A 24,208-nucleotide genomic window follows, 5' to 3' on the forward strand; every position below is an offset into this window, starting at 1 on the left:
CGGGCAAGGAGGAGGAGGAGGAGGAGTGGGGGGGGGGAAAGAGCCAGGCCCATATGGCTGGAAAGACTTGGAGCAGCAATCATGTGGTCCAGAACAAAGAAAAATATGGGGCTACCTTAATCTCAGGACCATGCAGCTTGGAGTTATTTGCAAGCCTGGGCTGGCTCCCCCCTCAAGGATGGGCATCCTGCTCGCTGCTGTTCAATGCCTTTCTTTTTTTCCCCTTCTTCTTCTTCTTCTTCTTCTTCTTCTTCTTCTTCCCCTGTCCAGCACAAACACACACACATACACTCACACACACATCAATTATGCATTGCTTGTCTCCCGGTTTCCAGGCGAAACCAATCACAGATGGAGCCTTGCTAATGGGCTCCCGCTGTACTTGCCAAGCGGTGATTTGTGTTTCCAGCAAGAACCCTCCAGAGACAATGAAAAGAGAATCAGGTTCGGCTTGCCAACTTCACACGTCTGCGCGGACAGACCTGAAAGGAGCAAGGGGGCACTGGCTAAGCCTCCGCCGGGCAGGGATGGGCAGTGGGTTTGGGAGCAAGGAGGGAGGCTCCTGGACTCAGCCCCCACTCCCACCCACAAGGAGGGCGGGGGATCCCAACCAGCCCACCAAACCCTTCGGGAAAAGTCTCACCTCTGCTGCATGTTCCTGGCAGGGACGCTTTCTTTCTGGAGTGTCTAACAGCCTGTTCTGGTCCTCGCCCATTCTATCCATCACTTAACGCGGGCGTCTCAATGCACAAGACCCCCTCGCCAACATAGATACACGCGCGAGACAAGCCGACACAGTCCCTTTGCCAAAAAGGGAGAGAGAGAGAGAGAGAGAGAGAGAGAGAGAGAGAGAGAAAGAGAGAGAGAGAGAGAGAAAGAGAGAGAGAGAGAGAGAGAGAAGGAGAAGAGAGGGAGAAGAGAGGGAGAAGGAGGAAAGGAAAACCCAGGCACCTCACATTTCAAACTTGCCAGGAGGGGGGGATGCTTGGAAGATTGGGACAAAGAGCTGGCTCCTGAGGACTCAGCCAAGGACCAGATTAATTCTGTGATCAATTCATCGGAAGCCACACTTGTTTGAGTGTGCCTACCAAACCCATTACAGGGGTCCTGACCAAAAGAACTCCTGTTTGAGATACCGTTGGCGGACAGGATCCTCCCGCACCCACCCTTCAGAGATACCGTTGACTAAATCCATCAAAGTCGTCATGTTAAGTGAAGCGCCCGGAGGAGGGAGGTTCTGATTTTGGAGAAGGCACAGATGCTGTTTGGGGGGGGGGGGCTTCCAGCATAAAGGCTGAGCATCCCCTCCCCTAGAAAGGAAGGAGATAGGGGCCACCTGTACAGAAAAAGGGACATTCATCTGGGAAGATGACTTGGGCAGGGAGAAGAAAAGGAGGCTGGTTGTTATCTTCTTTAGAATTGTATCGGAAAATTAGGTTCGGGTGTAGCTGACTGTTAGTCTGGCTGTATTCATAACTTAGAACCATTGGGAAAATTCAATGTTTACTCTAGTTTATATGGGTTAATTCTTTAAATGAGAAGCAGTGGCAGTTCAGGATCTGCCTATTTCAGTCTTCTAGAACCATATTTTTGATATGGTCAAATGACTAAATCAATAAAGGTTCTATTCTATTCTATTCTATTCTATTCTATTCTATTCTATTCTATTCTATTCTATTCTATTCTATTCTATTCTACTCTACTCTACTCTACTCTACTCTACTCTACTCTTATTCCTCTTCTGCTCCTGTTCTGCTCCTGTTCTGCTCCTGTTCTGCTCCTGTTCTGATTCTATTCTATTCTATTCTATTCTATTCTATTCTATTCTATTCTATTCTATTCTATTCTATTCTATTCTACTCTACTCTACTCTACTCTACTCTACTCTACTCTACTCTACTCTCTTCTACTCTACATTCTGTTCTGTACTATTATTACCCAGCAACATGGAAACTTCTCATTAACTCAAGGTGAGGTCAAGAAAACTAAACAGGGACAACCTGGTTAGTGCTTAGATGAGAGAAGAGCAGGCAGTTATAAATCATAAACTAAATTAGGAAGTTGATAACACATCCTGGAAAACCACCGCTAAGAAAATCACATGGAGACATTCATGAAGACAAGATGGGCTTCATTTAAAGGAGATATTTCTTCTGACATTGTTCTTGAAGGCATACAACAGGAAAGGATTAATAGTCTTTTACGCCTGAAAAAAGCATGGAATTATACAGCAGTCAAATTCAGAAAATCTTTGATTGGATTCTCATTACCTTGATAACCCCACCACTCCCATCTTCTGGGAAAATAATGAGCACAGTGTCTAAAACATGACCCCATATTCCAGGTTCCATTCCAGGTTGGAATTCCAACCCTTTAATATGTTTGACTACAGTTTAAACTCTCAGAGAAGACAGAGAACTGGTGAGGGATGAGTTTGGATCATTGAGATGGCATCTAGTGCTCTGTAAAGTTCAAGTTACCTTCGGTGCTGTCAGAACAAATATTAGCTTAATGCAGTTACTCATCCCTCAAAGGTTCAATGGGTCACTGAATTCAGTTCATTTTCCCGTGCAGAATCTGGATAGCCTGGCCAAAATTTAGAACATCTGAATTGATTAAAATAGACTGTACACAGAGTCTGATACAAACAATTTAATGCCCCTAAAATTGCTAAGTCTCATTTTAGGCACAAATCTGATTCACATTAGAAACCTACAGTAAGTTCAGAAGGAGGCAATGTCTTAAACTAACTCTTGACCTTGAGATTGTCATACACAGAGCTGTAAACTCACACAAAGCACATCACTTATTCATTACATTATTGTGGTTTCAATTCATTCATCCTTTGCTTTGAAGTTATCGCTTTCAAGTCAAGTTCTTACTGACTTCACAGAGATCGCCTTACTTTCATCTTAGCAATGGGTCTGAAGTGGTTTCCCACTGTTAAATTTCTTTTCGTCCCTACCTTTCCATCAAGAATCCAGTTATGACATCTCCTACTGGTCTCTAATATAGGTATTAACAAGTTCTAAATATTCACACATAGCTTTAAAAAAATAACTCAACTAAGCTTACCAATACCTGTCAGATAATTATGACTATTATTTGTTTACCTGGTGTATTATCTTGTTTTTTACGGATTGTATCCTGTATGAAATTATCTGGGGAGTGGGCTCTGTGTGTGCGTGTGTGTCGGGGCGGGTTTCATAACCCGTCCTGACACGCTTCTGTGTGCTCTCGCGCTTGCAATGCTTTTGGGCATGCACAGAAGCTACTGCACATGTGCAGAAGTGTCCGGGTGGGTGGATGGAGCCTCCCGCCACCACCGCTACTGGTTTGCCCAATCTGGGGCGAACCGGTACCAACCCACCACTGATGTGTGTGTGATAGATGGATGGATGGAAGGATGGATGGATGGATAGATAGATAGATAGATAGATAGATAGATAGATAGATAGATAGATAGATAGATAGATAGATGATAGGTAGGTAGGTAGATAGATAGATCACACAGCTTTATGGGAACTAGAAAAAGAGTGGTCCTGGCATCCAAAATAAGGGCCATAAACTGCAAATCAGCTTCACATGCAATAATCAACCCTGTTCTTTGGAAAGACAGATACTAATGTTACCAAATGCTCTGTTTGTCCTTACTTTCCTATATAGTTTTTTAAATGTGTTCCAATATCTCAGGGGCTGCCACAAAGAAGATGGGGTCAACCTATTCTCCAAAGAATAAGAAGGCTAGACAAGAAGCAACAGATGGAAACCAGTCAAGGAGAGAAGCAACCTAGAACTAAGGAGAACTTTCCTGACAGTGAGAACAATTAACCAGTGGAGCAGCTTGCCTTCAGAAATTGTGGGTGCTCCATCACTGAAAGTTTTTAAGGAGACTGGACGGCCATCTGTCTGACATGGAATAGGGTCTCCTGCTTGAGCAGGGGATTGGGCTAGAAGACCTCCATGTCACTCACTTCCACCAGTCACATGATCCCCCTACCCAGCTGGTCATTAGTGCAGAGAACTGATTGTTAAAAAACACTGGGAACCACAAAACCCTTTTGACATCTCTCTCTCCCCCTCCCTTCTCCCTCTCTCCCTCCCACCCCCTCGCTCTGTATCGCTCTGTCTCTTCCCTGGCCACTTCTCCATCCACCGCTGTCGCTCTTACCTTCTCAGGCCAGGCAAGGAGTGACTGGGAGGGGAGGGCGAAGGCCGGGGCCAGCCAGTGGTGGGATCACCTGACAGGGAGCCACAGCAGAGGGCCCAAAGAGCTGCATGCAGCTCCAGGCCACAGGTTGCTGACACCAGATATAGGGTGTCCTACTTGATCAGGAGATTGGACCTGAAGACCACCAAGGTCCCTTCAAATTCTGTTATTCTGCATTGGTATTTCTGGCTTGGAGGCTGTACAGCACTTCTACCCTTCATGGGAAAATCCAGGAACTCAATGCAAGAAACGTCAGAAACAATGCTTTCCAGAAGATCTGAGTGTGGCCTTCTACTTTCCATGATAAAAATTGGCTGACCCTCTAAAGTTGACCTGGATTAGACACGGGATTTCTCACTGAACATACAAATGCCCTTCTATTAAGATTTCGCCTACTCAAATCCTTCTGATAATCTTGTGTAATCTTTATCATTACTTTTACCTACAGACCTGTTACTAACAGATCCAAATTCTGACATTCCACTTTAATGTTTATACCACGGGCTTTTGATTTAATGTATTTCTCCTTGATGTTTGCCCCATTATTTCCATCTCCTGTGAAATAGACTTTTGGACTTCATCCCAACCCTTCTCTCTTATCCTTTTGAAGTGGACATGTTTTAGAGAAGTCAGCTGCTTATCTGGAAATAATGTACCGGCTTTTCCTCTGAGAAATCTACAGTAGGTTTCTAATCCCACGTTGCTTCTCAAAATACCAGCTTCTCCGATGACATTTTGAGTCGCCGCTGTCAGAAGAATCTGGCAGCATATCTAACTGGATTAAAACCTACTTCACAGCATTATTGCATTTTAAACTACAGCGGTTTATCACTGGCAGCAATTAATCATAAAGGAGGTCCCCACTTTTCCAGGTCAAATTCCCAGGTGTTTCCACAAGATTATTAGATGTAAACTTCAGCAGTGGCTGTGTGGTGTCAAGCAACGTCACAGGAAAGCAGGGAAAAAAATGTTTAACAGTTTAACAGAATTGGGAGGGACCTTGTAGGTGATCTAGTCCAACCACCCGGCCAAGCAGGAGACCCTACACCATTTCTGACAGATGGCAGTCCAGTCTCTTCTTGAAAGCTTCCAGTGACGAAGCTCTCACAACTTCTGAAGACCAGCTGTTCCATGGGTTGATTGTTCTCACTGTCAGAAAATTTCTCCTTATTTCCAGGTTGAATCTCTCCTTGTTCAGCTTCCATCCATTTTTCCCTGTCTGGCCTTCCGGTGCTTTGGGAAAAAAGCTTGAAACCCCCCCCTTCTCTGTGGCAGCCCCTCAAATATTGTAAGACTGCTATCATGTCTCCCCTGCTCCTTCCCTTCACTAAAGTAGCCATGCCCAGTTCCTGCAACCGTTCTTCATATGTTTTATCCTCCAGTCTCCTAATCCTCTTGGTTGCTCTTCTCTGCACTCTTTCTAGAGTTCTCAAGGAATCCTTCAATTTGCACACGGACTTCTTCAGAAGAAGAATTCTGTTAAATTGTTCTGAGGCTGAAGAGAAAAATAAGGCCAGCCATGAAGCACCATTTTGTCATCTGAAAGAAAAGTTCCTAATTTCTCTGTTTTACTATTTTTCATGAAATCATCTGCCTTTTTTTAATACACTGATTTGAGCCCCCCCCCTCCCCAAACCAGGAGCTCAAGGGACACCCTGGGACTGGTGCAGATAGAATCCAAAGGAAGTGGGAAGAACCTTCTAGCAGTACATCATTACAATAAATAAAAAAAAAGCCATTGTACCATTTGATGGTGCAATGATTAGAATGCAGTACTGCAGGCTAATTCTGCCGACTGCCAGCAGTTCAATCCTGACAGGCTCAAGGTTGACTCAGCCTTCCATCCTTCTGAGCTCAGCAAAATGAGGATCCATATAGAATAGAATAGAATAGAATAGAATAGAATAGAATAGAATAGAATAGAATAGAATAGAATAGAATAGAATAGAATAGAATAGAATTTTTTATTGGCCAAGTGTGATTGGACACACAAGGAATTTGTCTTTGGTGCATATGCTCTCAGTGTACATAAAAAGCCAAGATACACTCATCAAGAATCACAAGGCACAACACCCAGTGACAGTCATATAGTGCAATAAGCAATCAAATCATACTAGGAAACAATCAATATCAATATAAATCGCAAGGATACAAGCAACAAAGATACAGTCACACAGTCACAAGTATTGTGACATATTGTTGGGGGCAATAGGCCGATTAGATTCTGTAAATCACTCAGAGAGGGCTGTGGCTCCATCCATCTAACTATCTATCCATCTATCATCTATGTCCAGTGCTTAGAATGCAGTATTGCAGGCTAATTCTGCCAATTGCCAGCAGTTCAATCCTGACCCTGCTCAAGGTTGACTCAGCCTTCCATCCTTCCGAGGTCAGTAAAATGAGGACCCAGATTGTTGGGGGCAATTTGCTGACTCTGTAAACGACTTAGAGAGGGCTGTAAAGCACTGTGAAGCGGTATATAAGTCTAAGGGCTATTGCTATTTTCATTCCTCATTTGCATTAAGTTTGGATTTTTAGATGAGGTGTGTACACTAAGATTACACTAAAGGGAGGTGTGGTGGCAAAATATTTAGGAACCCCTGCTGTAAGAGATTAAGGCACAGGTAGTCCTCAATTTATAACCATTCATTTAGTGACCGTTTGAAGCTACAACGGCACTGAAAAAAGTGACATGACCATTTTTCAAATTTATGATCATTGTAGCATCCCCATCATCATATGATCAAATTCAAATGCTTGACAACTTTATGATGGTTGCCATGTCCTGGGGTCATGTGATTCCCTTTTGTGACCTTCTGGCAAGCAAAGTCAATGGAGAAGCCAGATTCACTTAACAACCAGGTTTAACAACTGCAGTGATTCACTTAACAAATGTAGCAAGAAAAGTCATAAACTGAAGCAAAACTCACTTAACAAATTTCTAACTTAGCAACACACATTTTGGGCTGAATTATGTTCGTAAGTGGGGGACTACCTGTATTTTATTGGGGTTAAAATTGGCCAACCCTCCCCCCCACCACATTTTTAATAGTGAAATGTTCATCAACGTCTCAAACAAAACAGCGCAGATTGCAAGCAGAGAAGATAAAATCTTTTTGCTGAATTTTTTTAAAATGTTAAGTTAAAATCCTATTTTTAATGAGAAAGATGAGCTTGCTTAGTTCTGCATAATTCATTGCACATTCAGTTTGGATCGATATTTTCTCTTTAGAGAAGCAGTTGCTGAAAACTCTGCCTGATTCATTCAGGCAAAGTTCAGATAGTTTTCTCAACTACAATGTGTACAAAGCATACATTATAAAGTGCTGCTTTATAAGGCTTTGGTAAGACCATACTATGAATATGGGACTCAGTTTTGGTCACCACAATATAAAAAGGATGTTGAGACTCTGGAAAGAGTGCAGAGAAGAGCAAGAAAGATGATTAGGAGACTGGAGGCTTAAAAAAAAAGAAGAAGAATGGATGCAGGAATTGAGCATGTCTAATCTAGTGAAAAGAAGGACTAGGGGTGACATGATAGTAGTGTAACAATATCCGAGGGGCTGCCAGAAAGAAGAGGAGGTTAACCTATTCACCAAAGCACCTGAAGGCAGGACAAGAAGCAATGGATGGAAACTAGTCAAGGAGAGAACCAACCTAGAACTAAGGAGAAATTTCCTGACAGCAAGAACAATTAACCAGTGGAACGGCTTGCCTCCAGAACTTTGAGGTGCTCCAACACTGGAAGTTTTTAAGAAGAGATTGGACAACCCCTTGTCTGAAATGGACAAGAAACAATTGATGGAAACTAATAAAGGAGAGAAGCAACCTAGAACTAAGGAGAACTTTCCTGACAATGAGAACAATCAACCAGTGGAGCAGCTTGCCTTCAGAAATTGTGGGTGCTCCATCACTGGAAGTTTTTAAGAGGAGACTGGACAGCCATTTGTCTGACATGGAATAGGGTCTTCTGCTTGAGCAGGGGTTTGGGCTAGAAGACCTCCAAGGTTCCTTCCAGTTCTGTTATTCTGTCTCCCATCCTCCACTTTTCTGGATTTATAGCCATCTTGTCTGATGTCAGGTTCTCTAAACCTTTAGCTGGACTAAGACAAGCATGGATTTTGTAGATGACTTTTCAGCAATGACTTTAAGTTGAGATGGAGAATGAATTCACACTGGACGTTCAAATTATTGAATTGCTAGTTCTAAGTGAGTGTTGGCTGGATCCAGGTTTTGAGTGTTTTGGTCTACTGGGAAAAAGATAATGACACAGACCAGCCGGGGCTTGTTCCATCTGTCTGTTTCATGAGTTTTGGTTTTAGTGATCTGTAGTTGATCCAAAAGGATTCCCAACACCTCCAAAGTACAATTTGGTTTGTTGCTAACAAACATATCCCCTATTTAGGGCAGATTACTATATCCAGGCTGCAGAAGAGTGTCAAAAGGTTCCTGAAAGGCTGAGAAAGAGAGCAAAAATGAACAAACAGAGAAGTTTCCACCATCTCTGTGATAAGCCCTCATTTGCACATTTCTGCATATATTCCACATTTAATCAAACTAATTCATCAATACTTAATAAATAGCAATTAATACCATTGTTAAGGGTATGATTTGTAAAATCTCTGAATCCGGTCTCTTATTGAATAAGCCAAGTAATGTACTTTCCAGAACAAATGAAGGCTGAAATTGACTCTCTATATAATACAATTCTGAGGAATGCTAGGTTGGTAAATAAGCTTGGAATCCAAGTTACAAATGCTAAACACAACTGAAGTTTCTTTTTTCACCATGAAGTATTTCTTCATTCACACGTTGAATATGTATGTATGTATGTATGTATGTATGTATGTATGTATGTAGTCCAACCCCCGCTCAGGCAGGAAACCCTATACCATTCCAGATCAATGGTTGTCCAATCTCTTCTTAAAATCTTCCAATGTTGGAGTATTCACAACTTCTAGAGGCAAGTTGTTCCACTGATGAATTGTTCTGTCAGGAACTAATCAGGAGATAGCAAAGTAATAAGAATGAATGGTGTGCATCAGATTCAAACACTTGGCAATTATTTGTGGATTGAAGTCCCTTGTGTTTTGGAGAAATATTAGAGATTCTCCTCATCTCTCCAGAATTAATATTGAGGAAGCCGTTTTTTCTGAAGCTCCTAGTTTTGTTGGGACTCTATTCAGCTACACTTTGCTACTAAAAAGAGTTCATCATCAAGTTTTGGAAATCAGTACAGCTTTCACATGCAATAATCAAGCCTGGTGGTTCTTTGGAAGGACAGATCCTGAAGCTGAAACTCAAATACTTCAGCCACCAAATGAGAAGACTCCTTGGAGAAGATCCTGATGATGGGAAAGATGGGAGGCAAAAGGAGAAGGGGATGGCAGAGGATGAGATGGTTTGATGATGTCACTGATGCAGTGAACATGAGTTTGGGCAAACTCTGGGAGATAGTGGAGGACAGGGGTCCTGGCTTGGTATGGTCCATCCTGTCAGGCCTGAAAGCCATCTTTTTCATTGGATCTTCAGGCCTGCCACATTTACTATTGTGGGAAACTGGGAGGCGGGAATTGTGTGGAGCCAGGGTGATATATATAGTCATAATAACATTCCTTTCTCAGAGAGTCAAGGACATCTTGCCCTGCACCTGGAAGGCTAGAATTGGGAGGCATCTCCAGTTGGGATGGTGCTTTGATTGGACCATGTGATGGACATGTGTGTGTTGGGCAGGGACTTGAACTTTCCTTTGGATGGGGAAAACCTGGAAACTTTCAGATTCGGGTTTTCCTAGATGTGCTGATATGACATCTCTAATATAATGGAACTTTGAGGAACTTTAAGCCTCGGAGTGTTATTTCATTGGGGGTGTTCCTTGGAACCCTGACACATCGAGTGATGAAGAGTTGGACAACAACAACAACAACAACAACTTGGTTACATTTCAGGGAATTGAGAGGTGTGCTCTGAGGAAGATAGAAAAACTACATCATGAGATTTGGAAGTAGACATTTTCAATAAATGACAAGCTATCCCCCCCAAAAAAAACTAAGATAAAGGGACACTGGTCTCTTAGGAGTTTAAAGACCTATTTGAAAAGCCTTTGCTAAAGTTCTAAAGTTGGACCAGTGGTGAATTCAAAAGTATACTTTCCAAAAACCTTTCACAATCTCCTCCAAACAACATCTCACCCCCCTTCCCCAAACTCAGAATTTACGAGAACAAGATTAAAACTGCAATTAACTCAAGTCTCCTCTCTTTAGTAATTATTCATATGCCTTTTTTCTTTTTTCTTTTTTCTTTTTTCCGATAATAACTCCATGCTCCAGGCTGTCTGCCTGCAGAAGCTACGGATAGAGACAGGAACCTTGCTAAATTGACTTTTCTGGCTACTCTTCTGCTTCAAGAGCTGTTTTCAAGGGCAGATGTCTAATGCTAGATGAGCAAAACGACAAGACAATTAAAGACAAGTGTTCTGTCAGAAAAAGTACTCAGGGCGCTATGTCAGCATTTACTCTCACTGCAAGACTCTGCAGATTTAACTTTGGGTTTTCCATTACAGAAGATTATGAAAAGCATATATCCAACAAGGGCCATGTTTATGATGCCCAACAGTTCCATAATTTTCATGTTTAAGTGTTAATTAATCAATCAGTATAGCCACGCGGTGGCTCATTGGCTAGACACTGAGCTTGTTGATCGAAAGGTCGGCAGTTCAAGCGGTTCGAATCCCTAGTGCCGGGTAATGGGGTGAGCTCCCGTTCCTTGTCCCAGTTTCTGCCAACCTAGCAGCTCGAAAGCATGTAAAAAATACAAGTAGAAAAATAGGGAGTACCTTTGGTGGGAAGGTAACAGCGTTCCGTGCGCCTTTGGCGTTTAGTCATACCGGCCATATGACCACGGAGATGTCTTCAGACAGCGCTGGCTCTTTGGCTTTGAAACGGAGATGAACACCGCCCCCTAGAGTCGGGAACGACTAGCACATACGTGCGAGCGGAACCTTTACCTTTACCTTATAGCCACACATCTCAAACAGAAATAGAAAAACTAATGAACCTATCTACCAGATTTGACTAGCTGTTGCTCCACAAAAATAATATGGATAATTTGGGTTTGTTATGGATAATAATTTGTTCCGGGTCTTTGGCGGGAAAAGGTTATCAAAAGTTGTTGGAAGTAAAAAATAAATAGTTCCTCTTGAATCACCTCTACCAACATGCGTGTGGATGCTGTCAAAGAATTAGTAACGGTTAGAAAGGCAACTCTGATTTTGCATGGCTGCTTTTTTTCCAGCAAGATTTGACTTCCCTTTGGTTGACAAATGTATTTTGTTAGTAAATCACAACATGGAAATGAGTTTTATAGGCATTCCTCCACAGATATCATTCAAAGCTAAGTGTTTTCGTTTCTGACTCTGACAAACCAGCCATCGTGGATATCTGTGGAGATTCTCAGTCACTCAGGTCATGGTTGTTCCAAAGGTGCTTTTTCAGGAGGCAACTGGACTTTTCTTGTTTTTTCTTTGAAGACGTTTCACTTCTCACCCAAGAAGCTTCTTCAGCTCTCTGTTGTGGCCCGTCAGTGGCCTGTGCAGTTAGTAGCGCATTCCGACAGCGAGGAGGCTGGTGTGGTGCTGCACCAGCAGCCTGTACAGCTGGCACTCGAGTCAGACAATGAGGAGGCTGGAGAAGATGTGGTGCCAGAGGCGGGGATTCAGCCAGGGCCTTCAGAACCTCCAGAAGCTCCCATAAGTGAAGAGGAAGAAGAGGAGGAGCCTCTTCTCAATGCACAAGCACGCAGAGCTGTTAAAAGGCAGGAGTGGCTCCTCAGGAGGAGGTCTCCTTGAGAGTAAGATTTGGGGTTAATTGGCCACTCCCCTAGCCTATTTAAGGAAGAATGCCGACTGATGCAATTTGCAGGAAACAACTTCATTCTTATTCCTTCGCGTCTTGATTCCAGAAATGTTTGCTTGGGCTCTTGTTTCTCTCTTGTCAGTTTTCCTGCAAATTGCTTCTGGGCATTCTGCCAACTACAGTAAGATTATGGTTATCTGAAATACTGAGAATTGAAGTTATTATTCTTTGGATTCTTGTTGGATGTTAATGAAGTTAAATTAACAGCCCTTGTTCAGAAAAGACTGATTTAAACTGTATTTGTGTTTGAACAACTACTAAGAAAGCTCATTAGTAGTCTTTAATTTGTAAACTAAGGTTTGTACGGACTTTGTGTGTGCTGCGTTCTTTGGGGTCCGTAGCTGGGGCAGAACACTCTGACTGGATGGTGGGGAATGAAAGGATTTATATTCCTTGCAGACAGCTGGTCATTTGCACCCTTTTAGAGAGTCATTGAGGCCAGTTAGAGATTTATCTGTGTCCTCAGGGTCACCTGAATAGTGCAAATTCCTGTAATCTGCACTTGGGGGGGTGTAAATCTGTTCACGCTCCCACACCATTCGAAGGGGCTCATCCCAAAGTGCATGGCTAAAAGCCTATGACCCAGAGGTGGGTTTCAGCAGGTTCTGACCAGTTCTGGAGAACTGGTAGTGGGAATTTTGAGTAGTTTGGAGAACTAGTAAGTACCACCTCTGACTGGCTCCGCCCCCATCTATTCTCTGCCTCCCGAGTCCCAGCTGAGTAGGAGGAAATGGAGATTTTACAGTATCCTTCCCCTGGAGTGGGGTGGGAATGGAGATTTTATAGTATCCTTCTTCTCATGCCATGCCCACCAAGCCACGCCCACAGAACTGGTAGTAAAAAAAAAATTAATCCCACCACTGCTATGACCCTGAGGACACAGGTAAACCTCCAAGTGGCTCTTAAAGGTTTCTTCCAGCCTTATGATTCTGTGTTTTGTAGAGCTCTCTACCCAAGCTGGGACACAAGGACCCAAATTTGCAATGTTATTTAGGTAGAAGTCCATGCTTCAGAGCTTAACAATCAGCCCGAGTTAATGTAGAAGGCTTTAGAGGTGATATTTTAGACTGGGATACACCTGGCTAGGTGTCTCAGTTACTAAGACACTGAGCTTGTCGATCAGAAAGGTCAGCAGTTCGGTGGTTCGAATCCCTAGTATAGGTCTCCTGTCTGAGCAGGGGGTTGGAATAGTTGATCTCCAAGGTCCCTTCCAACTCTGTTACTCTGTTACATAAGGGGGAACTCATATTGCCCTTTCAATCTCTCCTTTGACTAGGAAAAAAAATGCCACCCCTTCTTTAACAAGCTCAAGCCGAGGAATGTTCTCTTCATTTATTGATGCGGTACTAAAAGAAGAATCAGAGAAAAGCCAAATGGATGTAAACGTTTCTTGTTTAAATGACTAGGTTCATTTTCCTCCAACATCTGCCCTCCCTCCGTTTCTATGATGCTGAAGGCTACATAATAAAACTTTTGATCTAAAGTTAGACTAAGAGATAGAAATAAGAGAAAAGGGGAATATTACTGTATATAGTTTTATATAACAAAATAAAGAGTAATAATAAGAGAAAATGTGGAATAATTGAATAATGAACGATTGCAACTTTATATAAATATGTATTACTATTAGAAATATATAAGTTGGATTGAAAGTAAATAATTACGACTAATGCTATTAGTTTTATTTGCATTTGAATATGATAAAGTAAGAGTAATAATAAGAGAAAACATGGAATAATTGAATGAGAATAGATTGCAAGTTTATATAAATATGTACTACTATTAGAAATATATGTTTGATTGAAAGTAATAACTATGGCTAATGCAATTAGTTTTATTTGCATTAGAATATAATAAAATAAGAGTAATAATAAGAGAAAACATGGAATAATTGAGTAAGGATAGATTGCAACTTTATATAAATATGTATTAGTATTAGAAATATATAAGTTGGATTGAACGTAATAATTATGACTAATGCTATTAGGTTTATTTGTATTAGAATGTACGACACCCAGACAGCACATTGTTCACGCATTGATATGTTTGTAAAAAAAAAACCTTATTAAAAAAAAATAAAAATAAAACTTACACTTCTTTCCTAGGAGGAAATTATTTCTAAAATTGCAACTCCGTTTGCTGGGAAAAGAACCATAGTTCTACCCATAGAGGAAAAGTTGTTTCAATTCCCGGAAGCAATTTGATAGAAAGTGGGGTCCTTTAATATGGGAGTATTTTACTACTGTGAATAAAGCAATTTCCTTTGAATTTTAATAAAATTTGGCACGGGCCCTAATCTTTTTTTTTTTTTTAAATCCTTTTATTTGTATTATTATTATTTATTGTTCAGCACATTCACATCATATTTCGATAAAAACACAGGAGATAAAAATACAAAGTATTAAATAGCATAAATGAACGTCTAGAGCAGGGATCAGCAACCCGCGACTCTGGAGCCGCATGTGGCTCTTTCATCCCTCTGCTGCGGCTCCATGTCGCTGGTCAGCTCCACAATTGATAGGGCTTTCGGTTAGGACAGGTAGAGGAAAAAGGATGCTGAGCTAGGAGGAGGCTCTATGGTGGGAAAACTGGACTTCCGGTCGGCAGAGGAAAAAGGACGCCATGCTAGGAGGAGTCTTTATGGTGAGGAAACTGGACTTCCAGTCGCCTCCAGAATTGAATGGGGGGCTTCCGGTTAGGACCTTTGTGGCTCTTTGAGTGTTTAAGGTTGCCGACCCCTGGTCTAGAGAGTTTTGATAAAATTTTTGCTTCATTTGTCACAACCAGGGAATAAGCAAAGTCTCCCTTATAGGCTCTATTTTGACGCTCTGACACTCTGTGTTGGATAGTTTGTTTTCGGCCCCACAGCCACAATTCAGTGATGGCATTTTGACCCACTTGTAGACGACATCTGCACATCTACCATGACCAGTATTCATATTAATTATAATTAATAAGAATAAATGGGGTTTTCAAAAAATAATGAAGAAGCAGCACATACAACTGTTCTTACCTTTCAAAATGTTACATATGCATTGGTCTCATAGCAGTGGTGGGATTCTTCCAGTTCGGACCAGTTCGGGCGTACCGGTAGCTCTGATGACCAGCTGAGAGTGAACCGGTTCGCTCCGAGGTTCAACTGAGCCCACCCACGCGCCCCTACACTATACTGACCTATATTCCTTTCTTTGAAGCCCAGTTGATGAGCGCGATGGAATGGATTGCTGCATCTCAGCTGTTTTACTCACAGGGGCAGTAGAAGGTAAATTGTAGAGCTTGTTTGAAATGCACTGCGTGCACGCAGAGTGCTCATTTAGCGCATGCATGGAATGCATGTTTGGCACGCGCGCGCTTAGCGAACCAGTTGTTACGCCGGTTGAATCACACCACTGTCTCATAGCTCTTATTATTATTATTATTATTATTATTATTATTTATTAGATTTCTATACCGCCCTACTCCCGAAGGACTCAGGGCGGTGCACAGCCAAACAATAAAAACACATACAATACAAAATTTAAAAAATAGAATAAAATCAAATTAAATAATTTTGGCCCCGACAAATTTAAAACCCCAAACTTTTAAAACCAATTTAAAATTGAATATATAAATACTAAAAAATATTTAAAATTTTAAAAATCTTTTATAAAAGAGGGGGAAAATTAGGCCAGGCCGGCCTGGTGAAATAGTAAGGTCTTTAAGGCGCGGCGGAAGGTGCGCAGATCCGGGATCCTCCGTATCTCTGGGGGGAGCTCGTTCCAGATAGTAGGTGCCCCCACAGAGAAGGCTCTCCCCCTGGGGGCCGCCAGTCGGCATTGTTTGGCTGACGGCACCCGGAGGAGCCCCTCTCTATGGGAGCGTACCGGCCGGTGGGAGGCTATTGGTGGTAGTAGGCGGTCCCGCAAGTACCCGGGTCCTAAGCCATGGAGCGCTTTAAAGGTGGTAACCAAAACCTTGAAGCGCACCCGGAAGACCACCGGGAGCCAGTGCAGCTCGCGCAGGAGAGGTGTTACATGGGAACGCCATGTCGCTCCCATTACCACCCGCGCGGCCGCACTCTGCGCCAGTTGGAGCCTCCGGGTGCTCCTCAAGGGGAGCCCCATGTAGAGAGCGTTGCAATAGTCCAGGCGGGAGGTGACAAGGGCATGAGTGACCGTGCGTAAAGAGTCCCGATCCAGAAAGGGACGCAACTGGCGAATCAGGCGAACCTGATGAAAAATCCTCCCGGTCACGGCCGTTAAGTGCTCTTCTAAAGACAGCCGTGAGTCCAGGAGGACGCCCAAGTTGCGAGCCCTCTCCGTGGGGGCCAATGATTCGCCCCCAATAGTCAGTGATGGCGTCAACTGACTATATCGGGACGTCGGAAACCACAGCCACTCAGTCTTGGATGGGTTGAGCCTGAGCCTGTTCCTCCCCATCCAGATCCGTACGGCTTCCAGGCACCGGGACATCACTTCAAGGGCATCGTTGGGGTGATCCGGGGTGGAGATGTACAGCTGGGTGTCGTCAGCGTACTGATGGTACTCCACCCCGAAACCACGGATGATCTCGCCCAGCGGCTTCACATAAATGTTGAACAGGAGAGGCGAGAGGACCGACCCTTGCGGCACCCCACATATGAGGGGCCTCAGGGTCGACCTCTGTCCCCCTGTCAACACAGACTGCGACCGGTCAGAGAGAAAGGAGGAGAACCACCGCAACACAGTGCCTCCCACCCCCAACTCTTCCAACCGGTGCAGCATGATACCATGGTCGATGGTATCAAAAGCCGCTGAGAGATCTAACAGGACCAGGACAGAGGAGCACCCCCTGTCCCGAGCCCTCCAGAGATCATCAACCAACGCGACCAATGCCGTTTCCGTGCTGTACCCGGGCCTGAAGCCCGACTGGAACGGATCCAGATACGTCGTTTCATCCAGGTGCTGGGGGAGCTGTTGCGCGACCACACTCTCAACAACCTTCGCAACAAAGCGAAGATTGGAGACCGGACGATAATTTACCAACATTGCCGGGTCCAGGGAAGGCTTCTTGAGGAGAGGCCTCACCACCGCCTCTTTCAAGGCGGCGGGAAAGTCACCCTCACTCAGCGAAGCGTTTATAATCCCCTGGAGCCAGCCTCGTGTCACTTCCCGGGAAGCCAGTACTAACCAGGAAGGACACGGGTCCAATAAACAAGTGGTCGCGTTCAGTCTACCCAGAATCCTGTCCACGTCCTCAGGGGTCACAGGATCAAACTCATCCCAGATAACATTCTCAAGACCTGCCCCTGTCTCTCCCCCTGAGACTACCCAGTCGGAGTCCAAATCTTCCCGAATCTGAGTGATTTTGTCATACAGATACTGAACAAAATCCTCGGCTCTACCCTCCAAGGGGTCCTCCCGCGCTTCCTGGTGGAGCAGGGAGCGGGTCACCCTAAAGAGGGCGGCCGGGCGATTATCTGATGACGCAATAAGAGCAGCAAAATAACTACATTTCGCTGCTTTTATCGCCACTAAGTAATTCCTAATGTGGGATCTTACTAGTGTCCGGTCAGATTCAAGAAGACTGGCCCTCCAACTACTCTCTAGGTGTCTTTTCCGGCGCTTCAACTCCCTCAGCTCCTCGGTAAACCAAGGAGCCAATTGAGATCGGCGCCGGGTCAGAGGCCGCAAAGGCACGACCCGATCCAGAGCACCAGCAGCCGCCCTATCCCAGGCGGCCACCAGGTCTCCAGTCGAGGCGTGTGCCAGAACCTCAGGAAATGGCCCAAGCTCCGTCTGGAATCTGTCAGGTTCCATCAGGCGCCTGGGGCGGAACCATCTGACCGGCTCCGCCTCCCTGCGGCGGGGTGCAGCGGTTTGAAAGTCGAGACGAAGGAGAGAGTGATCTGACCATGACAAGGGTTCAGTAACTATATCCCCTATATCAAGATCCCTCAACCACTGTCCAGAGACAAAAACCAGATCCAGCGTGTTTCCCCCTGTGTGGGTAGGGCCATGAATTAACTGGGTCAGGTCCATAGCTGTCATGGAAGCCATGAACTCCCGAGCCATCTCTGACGTCTCACCCACGGACGGCAGGTTGAAATCCCCCATAACCATAAGCTTAGGGGTATCAACCGCCACCGCGGCGATGACGTTGAGTATAACAATCCTGCAGGATTGGTTAGCATAATTCCTAAATTAAAATGGGGAATTTGGGCTGAAAGGATAAATATCCCTTCCTGAGATTGCATGACGGAGGAAAACTTGTAGAACTGTGGACTTCTAGAGCGCTTGTCCTTCTTACTGCTCTATATTCTTATTACTCTAATATTAGGATTGAAGATGGTAGATAGATAGATAGATAGATAGATAGATAGATAGATAGATAGATGGATGGATGATAGGTAGATGATGAAGACAGATGGTAGACATAGATAATTAGATAGATGATTAGATAGATAGATAGATAGATAGATAGATAGATAGATAGATAGATAGATAGATAGATAGATAGATAGATAGATAGATAGATAGACAGACAGACAAATGGATGGATGGATGGATGGATGGATGGATGGATGGATGGATGGATGGATGATATAGACAGACAGACAGATAGACAAACATAGTAGACATAGATGATTAGATAGATAGATAGATAGATAGATAGATAGATAGATAGATAGATAGATAGATAGATAGACAGACAGATGGATGGATGATAGGTAGATGATACAGACACAGATAGAAGATAGACGACAGAAAAATGGTAGACAGACACATACATTAGATGATTAGATAGATAGATAGATAGATAGATAGATAGATAGATAGATAGATAGATAGATAGATAGATATAGATAGATTAGGTAGGTAGGTAGGTAGGTAGACAGACTCCTACTGATCTGATTGAATCAAATTCCATAACTATTTTCACAGAGTTCTACCCGGCCTATAGGACTTCTTTCTAGCTACTGAATTATTGTTCAAGGATGCTCTTTCATTCTCAGGAACTGTCACTGTGACATTAGCACATATTCCTCCAGCATTTTCTTGCAATAAGCAAAGAGCTTCTAAAGCCCAGCTACGTATATCAACAGAGCATCTGGTTGACATTATTGTAATATACAACCTACACAAGATTCTTGTAGACGTCTTTGGAGAAAGGAGATTAATATGACATAACATTAACGGTAATACCTGTAGTTACACATTTTGGCCCTGGGAGCTGTCCAGATAAAAAGCTATCTTGAAACCATGGACTAGAGCTTTCAATATAATCCTTGGGCAAAACAGAGTATGTTACTTTTTAATCCTCTTTTAACTTGTCGTCTTAAAAGAATCATGTTTATGATTTTACGGGTTTTCACTGGGAGTTTGTGGAAACTTGCAAAATGGAAATAGAATCAAGTAGTCATTGTTTTCGATTAAAACACCAATAGAATTAAAGTATATTGTTAGGTTAAAATATATTGGCCTCTCTGTCCTGTCCAGAAAAGCCATCCACAGTGGCTTAAAAGTTAAAAATAAAATACTGCCACTTTCTCTAAAGTCTGAAAGCTGGTCAACGAGAATTGCATTAGTGCAGGTCCTGCAAGGGACTTGAGAAGTTGGTGACTTTCTTCGAAAAAATGGGCTATGTTTGCTCTGTTAGCGGTGTTGATGGCATTTTTTCAACATGTGTTCCATCCAATCATCATCACTAAAGGTAAAGGTTTTCCCTGTCCAGTTGTGTCCAACTCTAGGGTGAGGTGTTCATCTCAGTTTCTTGGCTGAAGGAGCCAATGTTGTCCGAAGACACTTCCGTGGTCATATACGCCAAAGGCGCTCAGAACATTGTTACTTTCCCAACATAGTGGTACCTATTTATCTACTCACATTTGTCTGCTTTCAAACAGCTAGATGGGCAGGAACTAGAGCAAGTAACAGGAGCTCACCCCATTGCGCAGCATACGAGTCTCAAACCCCGGCTGTCAGCTTTCCAGGTGACAAGTTCACTGTCTTTAACCACTGAGACATCATGTTCCTTTTCTTTGTCATTAGTAACTGCAATAGTATAGATCAATTCTTCTTCTGCCAGCATTCTTTACCATCGTTTTCTTTCCTCCAGATTAAATAAATAAAAGCTTTCTATTTTATATATATCGTTCCTTATTCTTATCAACAAGCATCAAAATAATACGAAGAACACAGTAGAAAATCAGAGGAAAACCAGATGTTAAGAAAAGGGAGATGGAACAAAGGCTAACAAAAAAAAAAAAAATCAAAATGGGAATGAAAGCAGAGAGAATCGCAATGGCATGTAACGGGGGCGGGGAGATAAGTAATGGGGATGTTAAGAATTAATCGTAAAATGATATGATAATGCTGTGAAGCTCAGCTTTTCTCCACTTAACTCCCGTGGAGCAACTCCTGAAGAATCAGAAATAGGAAGCTGTAAGGTTCCTACTAGGGATGCAGTGGCTCAGTGGCTAAGATGCTGAGTTTGTTGATCAAAAAGTCGGCAGTTCAGCGGTTCGAATCCCTAGTGCCATGTAACGGGGTGAGCTCCCGTTACTTGTCCCAGCTTCTGCCAACCTAGCAGTTCGAAAGCACGTAAAAAATGCAAGTAGAAAAATAGGGACCACCTTTGGTGGGAAGGTAACAATATTCTGTGCGGCTTTGGCGTTTAGTCATGCCGGCCACATGACCATGGAGACGTCTTCAGACAGTGCTGGCTCTTCGGCTTTGAAATGGAGATTAGCACTGCCCCCTTGAGACGGGAACGACTAGCACGTATGTGTGAGGGGAACCTTTACCTTTACCTAAGGTTCCTATACTTCTTTTTTTTCTCAGGGACTTCAGAAAACACCATTCTCCAGATTCTAAGGAACAGAAAGGAGGACAGGAGAAAAAGTCACACCGGTAGACCTCCACTTATGACCACAATTGAGCCCAAAACATCTGCTGCTAAGCGAGACATTTCTTAAATCTGGCATGTACTTATGACGGTTGCAGTGTCCCGGGGTCATGTGATCCCCTTTGGTGACCTTCCGGCAAACAGAGTCAATGGGGAAGCCAGATTCCCTTAAAGGCCATGTTCCTAACTTAACAACTGCAGGGATTCGCTTAACAAATATGGAAAGTAAGGTTGTAAAACGGGGCAAAGCTCACTTAATAAATGTCTCATTTATTAGCACTCTGCACTCAAAGAGTGCAGAGAAGAGCAACAAAGGTGATTAGGGGACTGGAGGCTAAAACATATGAAGAACGGTTTCAGGAACTGGGTATGTCTAGTTTAATGAAAAGAAGGACTAGGGGAGACATGATAGCAGTCTTCCAATATCTTAGGATATAAGATATTGGATATAGAATATCCTTCCACAAAGAAGAGGGAGTCAAACTATTCTCCAAAGCACCTGAGGGTAGAACAAGAAACAATGGGTGGAAACTAATCAAGGAAAGAAGCAACTTAGAACTAAGGAGAAATTTCCTGACAGAGAGAACAATTAATCAGTGGAACAACTTGCCTCCAGAAGTTGTGAATGCTCCAACATTGAAAGTTTTTAAGAAAATGTTGGATAACCCTTTGTCTGAAGTGGTGTAGGGATTCCTGCCTGGGCAGGGGGTTGGACTAGAAGACCTCCAAGGTCCCTTCCAACTCTGTTATTCTATTCTATTCTATTTAGCAACAGACATTTCTGGTCGTAAATCGAGGACTACCTCTATTGTTTTTTTTAAAAAAAAATACTGTTGCTTTGGATTTAAAAGCCAGGAGGCCATCTCTGTATTTCCCAGCAAGAGGCAAAAACGATTACAAACGTTTAACAATTTATACCTAGAATCTCATTTTAGCCCAGCAGTGAAATCATTTTTCAAATCGAGTGTGTATTTGCTCACACGTGTTTATGCATGTTTGATCTGAATGAAATGGCTTCCGCAGCGAGCACCGTACATAATAAGGTGCAAGAAAGAGATTTTTTTTTCTTTTTTTTTTAATGATGAAAAAGCGATGAAACTTGAAGCGAAAAAGACAAATTTGACTTAGGAGAGTTCATCACAGAGGAAGCAGCTTTTTGCTCAAATATTCAATATTTAGAATAATTTCCCATGAGAAGAGCCTGGTATGTTGAACCTTTTCCAAAACGTAAGCAGGAGGAAAAACAAACAAACAAACAAAAGGAAGGAAGGAAGAGATGATATTATACTGATATTTCTATATAGCATTTAAAGAGTACACGGAAGCTATTCGACAGAATATTAGGGAACACATTTTGGGCGTTATGAGGGAATTATGATTCTTCCATGCTAATTCTTCCATGATGTTTTAAATTTGCAATCCAATAGATGCCATCCAGAGTCCATTGAAAATGCATATATGGAGTCCTTGATGCTGTCTGAGCTTGGTTGTTTCCTTGCAACATTTCATTACCTGTCTAAGCAACACCATCAGTGCTGGGGAGTTTGGGTGTTACTCCCTGTTTCTATACAGTAGTGGCCAGAATTATGGAAACCTTTGGGGAAAAGTGTGTTTTGGAGGTTTGATGGCTAATAACACCCCCCCCTTTTTTTTTTTTTTTGAGTTTCAAGATAATCCTATTCCACTGCTGGAATGGCCTGGGAATAGCCCAGACCTTAACCCAATAGAAAATCTATGGAGCCGACTAAAGAAACTTGTTAGTCAGAAGCGACCCAGCAATAAAACCCAGTTCATAGAAGCCATCATTCAATCTTGGTTTCACATGATAACAGCTGCAGAACTAAAAGACTTGGTTCACTCCATGGGAAGACGTTGTAAGGGCGTAACTGATGTTAAAGTTTACCCAACTAAGGGCTATTGCTATTGCTATGTCACTTCATTCAGCTCTTACCTCTGTTTTTTTGAAAGAAGACTTGGTTTGATCTATATATACACCAGACTTTGAATTGTCATTTCCACAAGAATGTTCCACAATGTCATATTATGGGAGAATATCTTTGTCTTCATTGACAATAAGAGATGTTTTCTATTCTAGATGACCTCCTCTAGGCTTAACAGCTATCCCAGGTTGGGCTCTGTCAGACCTTAAAAGGGAGATCTCTAGGACATCCCAGTGCTGTTGTGTAGACTAGGAATCTGAAACGGAGGAATAATAATCAAAAGCAACAACGCCAATCTTACTTCAGTACTGCTGACAAGAATTGGAATCCATGGGAGTCAAGCTTGATTCAAAAGGCTCTTTAATTTTATACCTTCCCTTAAACAATTTTAAATACGGCACTTATTGGAATCAATCGGTACTTAATATTGAATTTGTGAATATACCCAACTGAAAAGCAGACGCTCCACTGCAGATAACTAATTTGAGAAGAGGGACCTGTATATAATAAGAATATTCCTGTTGAACCCTTTTAAAACCCAGCTTCTTCCGTCTATATTATTCCCTGGTACCTGATATTCTCAAAACACTTCTTTAAAACACTCACACATGCTGAGCTGATAGTTCCTTGGAAGAGAACGTCTTCATAGCCCGGTCTCTCTATTCTTATTTTAATCTCATTTTTCTACTGCCACTTAATCACTGTGACCTTTTTAAGATTGCTTGATGTTGATTTTATCTTGTTCTAATAATAATAATAAGCTGCCTCGAACTGATTGTTTTGTTGTGGGTGTTTTGATTTATAGCGAGATTGCCCTGTGAGTCCTCAGTATGTAGCTAATTTAGGGTGTTACGATGAGGGCCACATCAAAACTAAATAAGTACACCATCTGCTCACAGAGCCTGTGGATGGCGGGATGGCTAGCAAAGGGATTCCAAAACACACAGAATAATCTTACTTGTCTGAGATGAAAAGAACGGACTATATCTTATATTTGGAAATGATGAGGGTTGGATGAATGATTACCTTGCCAGAATATTAGATGACTCAGAAAAGATCCCAAAAAACTAATCAAGCTGATCTAGTAGTATATAAAGATTAGATCCAGATGTACGCAGAAGGGATAGAATAGATCTCAACCACTAACTTAAGTCCAGTTGGATGCACTGCAGCTATGTCTCAGTTTACGTAGGAGATGACCAGGCTGAAACTGAGGGTGTGGTCAAATACATCAGCAGTCTCGAATCTCTGAAAGTCTGAAAGAGACCTAAGTCCAGCCCCCA

The 24,208-nt window shown here is 42.7% G+C and overlaps 1 protein-coding gene across 8 annotated transcripts in view; it reads right to left on the bottom strand.

The window, feature by feature from the left end:
* The window catches only part of ZMIZ1 (zinc finger MIZ-type containing 1), a 520,224-nt gene that overhangs the window by 113,785 nt on the left and 382,231 nt on the right, over positions 1 to 24,208 (bottom strand). Inside the window, exon 1 of one of the 8 annotated variants that reach the window (XM_087871877.1) lies at positions 116 to 224. The exons of the other annotated variants lie outside the window; for them this stretch is intronic. The gene's annotated coding sequence lies outside the window, so the exon portion shown is untranslated. Of the gene's footprint in view, positions 1 to 115; positions 225 to 24,208 lie in introns of those variants that run through there. 8 annotated transcript variants of the gene reach the window in all.

This window comes from Pantherophis guttatus, chromosome 6 (assembly GCF_059756535.1).
Source record: "Pantherophis guttatus breed Tessera chromosome 6, ASM5975653v1, whole genome shotgun sequence".
NCBI classification, from domain to species: Eukaryota; Metazoa; Chordata; class Lepidosauria; order Squamata; family Colubridae; genus Pantherophis; species Pantherophis guttatus.